Genomic DNA, 7,099 nt, shown 5'->3' on the forward strand with positions numbered 1-7,099 from the left:
TTCATGATCCACAAACAAATGAAACAACATTCACAAATATAATTCATGATGCACAAATGAATGTAACCCCATTCACAAATGCCAGCGCAGTTCTATTAATTTGCAAACCGGTCTACATATATTCGCAAACCCTATACATATTTGTGACTTCCATTGTATTTGTGTGTGGATTTTTGAGACTGTCCTGACGGTATTTGACACACAAATGTGCTCAGCCAATCACATCAGCCGGCGTTCGAGCGTAAGGTTGAAGACATTGCGCTTCTATTACGCAGAGAAGGCTACTAGTGCGAAGCCACCATAGATCTTTATACACCGATCAGAGGAAATAACCGGAAGTAGAGCCATTACTGAAGTGCTCCCTGACGTAAACTCGTAATTGAAGCGTATGAAGTTCCTGACTTTCACATCATCTTTGTACAAATATGTCTGGATCTGGACTAACGTGTGCCGTAATCGGATGTCACAATAACAGCAGAACGCTAAAAATGTGGAAAAAGAGCGTATGTGCGCTTCATAGTCCACAGTTTAAAGAGGATTGTTGTGTGCCCTACGGTGTACACCGCTTCCCCGGCCGTGCTGAGGATGAAGACATTCGCAAGATATGGATTAAAAACGTACACCGAAAGGACTTTGCCCCCAAACAAGTATTCAATGGTATGTATTTTTATTTCTAGGTGGTTAGTGTAGTTAAGTAGGCCTATTGTAAGCCAGTGTCTATGTAACATAAACTGGTGGCAACAATTATTTAGCTTGGCTAGCTAACGCTAGTTACGATTATTTAGCATTCTTTCATTAATACCTAAGTTTCCCCAGGAGTGGGAAGAGCACCATGAGCCCCATGGTTATCTGTTCTGTGTGTCATGGTACATTTGTGTGCTTATTTTCGATTATTTGTGTATGTGTGTGCCCTTTGAAATGAAAATGTGACCCTGGCAACTTAGCTAATTCTTTTGTTATGCTAGCGGAGTTTTGGCAAGGCTAGCCAGGTTACACTGACTTTAATAAGAAGTCAGACTAGGTTTTGGTAGCACCATGAGCCCCATGGTTATCTGTGCTGTGTGCCATGGTACATTTGTGTGATTATTTACGATTATTTGTGTATGTGTGCCCTTTGAAATGGAAATGTGACCCTGGCAACTTGGCTAATTCTTTTGTTATGCTAGCGGAGTTTTGGCAAAGCTAGCCAGGTCGTGTGACTGACTTCAATAAGTCAGGCTAGGTTTTGGTAGCTTTTGTTTTGTCCATAACCTAGCCCAATTTTATTTTCATCTCATAAATCGACCACCATGTTTGTATTTGTAATAATGTTTGGCATTTTATTGGAAATAAAGTGGCGGGGACAAGCTAGGTTAATCTCAAAAGTGGTAGGCCTATGGACATGTCCCCCAACACCCAGACTGAAAATTACACCCATGTCTGTAACCCTTCCTCAACAAAAGATCATTTTCGCTATCCAACCTCAGTGTACATGTCTTGCTTTGTCCTGTATTTTGTCTAATGTCTGTGAGAATGACTGCAGCCATGGCAAAGATAATTTTCTGTTTCATGTGTAACAGTCAAGCATATTTGTTTTTATCTCATCTTATTCCCACCCTCCTTAGGTGTGTGGAGTATAGGGGAGAGCGGGGTAATGTGAGACACCGGGTAATGTGAGACACCCCTCATATCTCAGCATTGGAACAAATTTGTGATCATTTAACCACATTGTTTTCATCCCCCTCACATTCCCTGATTACCAAGAAGAAAAAATGGTTGTTTAGCTTTATTAACCATGCTTTTTTCACAAAAATGTGTTTTTGGCACATGAAAGTAAAATTTCGCCCGGTTGATATAATCAACTGTTTCAGCAAAGAAAATAGATTCAGGTAGATAAAGTTATACTATACATGTTACTGCACTTCCAACACATGAAACCATATGGTTGATGTTAGTTTAAGATGGGCCTGAAAAGCCAGGCATGTTGTTTTTTCTAAAAAGGTGTGTATGGGGTAAACTGAGACAAATGATTTGGGGTAAAGTGAGACACTTAAAAATATAATAAAACATGTGTAAATAAGGTCTAAAAACACAATTTTGTGAAATATTACATAAATCTGTTTTATTGTTAGTCATATAAATTGTAGGCAGGGCCGGATTAACATATATGGCTCAATATGGCTGTGGCCTAGGGGCCCCCAGCCGCCAGAGGGCCCCTGATTGGCCTAAAGTCAAAAACTGCAGAATTCTGATAAGATGTGATATTGAAAAATGAATCTGTAATGTTGAGTACAGTTTTAAATATTGTTAATACTCTTCTCCACAGCTGGTAGACATGTTATCCTTAATTCCTATGTCAATGATGACACTGTCTATGAAATGTTGTTGTGAAATTTACCTTCCAGGGAGGCCCACAGCAACCTGCAGCCTTTGCCAGGCCATATTAATCCAGCCCTGATTGTAGGAAAGCTATGAAGTCAAATAATTACACCAGGAAGACAACCTGGGCTAAAAACACCCCTCACAGAGATGGGGCGTGTAGCCACTGAGGTCACCAATGGAAAAAAGTGTTTTACCAGCCCCTACAATATTGGATTTGGAGTGTGTGGTTATTACTCTAGCTGCTGGAATGTTAACATGTTGTTTTAAAGTAGAAAAGTAAGTCTATCAGATTAAACTGTGGTGGTTCACTTTACCCCCGGAATTTCTATGGTTTGTCTCAGTTTACCCCGTCTCCGGGGTAAAGTGAGACACATGACCACTTTTTTAAAAACAATTATATTTGTATGGTCCTTGGTCATATAGATATTCTGATCATTTCCATAGTTGGGTAACATCATATTTTAGTGGAAAATGTGAAAATTGTAAAGATAGTTTTAGCTTGGCTAGAGGGGAATTCATGTAAAAAAAATGTCTCACATTACCCCGCTCTCCCCTACTTCCCTGACGGCAGACCAACGCAGGAACACCCATATCCCATATTTAATATGGGATATGAATATAGTGTAAGTTTACATGTATATAACAAATAACTTAGTGCTTTTTTTCGTAATTACCTTAACCATATGTTGTTAAAGTACTTTTGGAGCGATTTGCCTCCAGACGTTAGAGACTCTCCCATCTGCCACTACTTTTTAATCTAGGCTTAAAAAGAAAATACATACACACATTTTCTTAACTTAGTTCTTGACTCTTAGTTGTTATGCTTTCTCTCCTTAAGGCACTGCTTTTATGTACCTAAATTGCCTTTCAACACTTGTGTCTTATTATTCCATGCAAGAGTCTACATCTGCTAATTGTAATATAAGGCAATGTGAAGTGAGATTTAAAGTGTTCTGTAGGACAGTGGCGTTGTAATTAACTGTTTTAAAAGCTGTTGGTGTTTTTTGTTCCTTCTTATATTTATTCTCAGAAAGCACTATCATGTGGAAGACCACCCCCGAAGAGGAGATGTCTCCAGCCCCCAACAGAGATACTTGGATTAATGTTGAGAGGATTATTGTTCAATACGGTGCAGAAACACTTGGTTCAGTTATATGTATATATCTATCATCTTTCAAGAAATCCTTCATCCCCTCAGCTGTGACCATACTGAACAAGATATGAACTGTCCAGCTGCAGCATGAATGTATTGTGTGGTCGTCTTTTTTTTTTTTTTTGGTCAAGCCTTGTCTAATGTCTGTGAGAATCACTGAAGCCACGCCAAAGACAATTTTCTGTTTCATGGGTGTAACAGACAATAAAGTTTTATCTAATCTCATCATATCAATGAGAATCAGTGCACCTGACAAAGGTATGACATACTGTATACTGTAGGCTTAAGTGCTAAAGGAAAATGAATTAACCTTAGCGATTTTGAATTGTTTATTTACACAGTTATTAAAATGCATACAGATAGTGAATTTAATATAGTTCAATACTGTGTGCTTACTCGATGGTGTTTTTTATATGTGCTGAACTGAAAAACAACCTAGCTACTTGTGCTCAATACACTAAATGACTCTTGCTGGTGTGTTTTTTACTAGGCAATTTGTTATTAATTACTAATGTTCTTAATGTCATTTCAATGCAGCTCTTTGTGAGAAATCTGGGCAGCCATGGCCTAGTGGTTAGAGAGTTGGTCTTTCAATCTAAGGGTTGCCGGTTCGAATCCCCCACGACCTCTCCCTACACCTCCATCCATGGCTGAAGTGCCCTTGAGCAAGGCACCTAACCCCACATTGCTCCAGGGACTGTAACCAATATCCTGAAAAATAATAGTTGTAAGTCGCTTTGAACAAATGAAAGCGTCAGCTAGTGACATGTAATGTAATGTAAAATCTTGCTGTAGTGTGTTGTGGAATAGACACAGGAGCTGACCTGTGGTGTCCAGTCTTAACAGAGAGCTGGTGCCACTGTCACACATTCAATTTAATTAATCATTATCCCCCTTATATTGATTGGGAAATGTTATACTGGCTTTTTTTCATTACCTCCTGACTATACCAGACATCATTTTATCATTACCTCTGCCACATAATATGCGATTGTCTGAGTTTTGCAGTCTGTCTGTCTGTTCATCGCTGGGTGCACAGCTTGCCACTAAGGGGCGCCAAATCCTTACTTATTGCTGGAGACGCTACCACAAGGAGAGGACGGGAGGTGATGTCTTCTAAAAGGGCTGTGGTTAAGTAGCCTAAGCAATCAGCTGGTGCAACCCACTGTCTTAACACTGCCTCAAAATATCAGTTCTTGCAAGGCACGATTTACATGGTGAAATTAATGACATGTTGAGGCCAACAAGGCTTTATTTTATCAGTTAGAGGGACACTGCAGGAAATGGTCAAAAAGGGTACTGCAACTATACTGCTCATTGTAACTGGGTTGCCTATTGCCAAATTTGATGAAAGTGTATTTCATGAAAGTTTACTAAATAATAAACTCAGATTTTCTGTTATGGCCCAAGTACAGTCATTTTTGCAGCTAAAAATGGCTATTTCTGGAAATTCAAAATGGCAGACCATGATGGAGGAGATCCCCCTTTGTATGTATGAAAAGTGCAATTTTTCCAGTCATAATGAATACTTAGAATTTGATGGTGGTGGTAAGTATTCATGAAAAAGGTAACATTAGTGAATGAGTAGCATGAATTCTGGAAATAAACAACTATAAATCTTGCAGTGTCCCTTTAATGACAGGTTTAAAAAAAAAAAAACAGACACACACACCTTGCTTTCTGATTAGGCCTAGCCTAGAGAGAGAGTTTCCCCCAGCACCTTAGGCCACCTTGACCTGAAAAGATAAAGATTCCCTGTTGTTAACGTAGGCCTATTTTCTAAAGATAGATATAGATATATATGCATGCCTGGTTTTAAATTAACAACCGGTCAAATGCTGGTGAAAATTCAGGTTCTTAATTCATTCGCCAGTTATATTTTCTTTGTTTTGTTTTTACTTTGTTACAGTTTTTGCCTAGGCTACTGCTTAAACACAATAGGCCGATGCTTAAACCAAAGTAGCATATTGTTCAGTTGTTGGTACTATAACTGAAACACATGCTGCTTTACCTTAATCAAAAGTCAAGCATTGCACTTTCAGCTGGTATCTTTGCAAAGCACTTGCTCCTTTAAGCAACACACACACTCCGGCTGTCTGCACACCATTTTATACACAAGACACTTTGTTCAAAAGTAAATTCTCAGAGTGTCATTGTGAAAACACGTCTGTTAAAAAAACAAAACACACTGGATGTATGACGAGATTTAGACACAGACAATAAAACACATGCACCATTTTCAACCATTTGATGATCTGGTTATTAGGCCCATGTTCCCCGGCACTGTTGAATTTCAGCAACTTCTGAATGTGTGCTCTGGGGTTGAGTTTGATGTAGGCCTACAGTACAATGCAAAAAAATACAGTACAATGCAAAAAAAGTGTTGTGTTCAGGAAGTCTTTCCAACGTTTTACCTGTCAGGGCAATCACTGTGTGTCAAGCAGTACAAAATATCTTGGGCATATTATCGCTGACAAGTTGGAAGATGATGCTGACATGTAGGCCTACAGACAGGGACAAGTGTAGTGTATGCCAAACATGTTTGTAAGATTTCAAGAAGGTTACACAGGCCTGCACAAATAGTCAAAATGTCATCAACATGTTTTAAACAACCTGGAATTACATTACTCAAAATTTTGAAGCATTTTAACCTTCTTATTGCACGTTCAACATGAATTCAGACATTGGCGAGACGGCAGGTTCTTGTGACTTCATGTTCTGATAGTTGTGCACATCCACGTGTAAGTGCTGGAATAGCCAATGTCACTCCTGGAGGAAGAACATCTCCAATTGTGAATTCCCGGTCTGTCAAAATCTGATCACCAAAAATCAAATGTGACAGAAATCCACAGTTTTTTGTGATAAAAATGTCACTAGCTCTGGCACCAAACAGTTTTGACACAATACATCACAAAACCATTGGGGGCTATGCAATAGAGGACTTTGTAGGTGTTGTGATGCTTATAGTTGCTGTATGTTTTTGCTCTTTTCCCCAAGTTCTTCGGTCTTTGGACAAATATTTCAGTGCAATCTATGATGCATGTTCAAGAAAACTTGAGGGTCTTACTCTATTCAGAGTGTCTCGAGGGAGCCAAAAAAAAAAGATTTTCCCTTGGGAAAGTGTTGCTCTCCACATTGCGAACATATCACAGGCTGTAGATCTGCTGATCCCAAATCTGTGAACATTAAGCCAAGCCGAAGCCTCATTAGGACCAGCAGTAGCTGTTCATGGACTGTTAATTTGAACGTCTTCGACTGTGGAAGAAAGCCAATGATGGTGTTCAAAAGTTGCCAAAAGCTGATGATGTCTAGTCCAATGTAAAATTTTGACACTTTATCATCCATGTCATGAGCTGACAGTGATGGTGTAGGATCTGTTTGTGTGCTTGCATCTTTTGTTGACTTCATCGAACAATAATCATGATCGCTACGCTCTGGCCACTGAGTGCCAACATCACATTGGTGTGGAGACAGACTATCCTCCAAGCTATGCCCTACTTCGGTATCAGAATTTGTCACAGGAGGCTCATCACATGGTCTCTCTGTTGGGGGCTGGAGACATCTCCTCTTTGTGGGTGGTCTTCC

At 39.5% G+C, this 7,099-nt stretch overlaps 1 long non-coding RNA gene across 1 annotated transcript; it reads left to right on the plus strand.

Annotated features, from left to right (window-relative positions):
* Positions 1 to 2,917: 2,917 nt before the first annotated feature.
* On the plus strand, positions 2,918 to 3,985 carry LOC134438334 (uncharacterized). Its single transcript, XR_010032555.1, has 2 exons — positions 2,918 to 2,984; positions 3,392 to 3,985. It is a non-coding gene; the product is annotated as an uncharacterized LOC134438334 (long non-coding RNA).
* Positions 3,986 to 7,099: the final 3,114 nt, after the last annotated feature.

Source organism: Engraulis encrasicolus, chromosome 22 (assembly GCF_034702125.1).
Source record: "Engraulis encrasicolus isolate BLACKSEA-1 chromosome 22, IST_EnEncr_1.0, whole genome shotgun sequence".
NCBI lineage: Eukaryota > Metazoa > Chordata > Actinopteri > Clupeiformes > Engraulidae > Engraulis > Engraulis encrasicolus.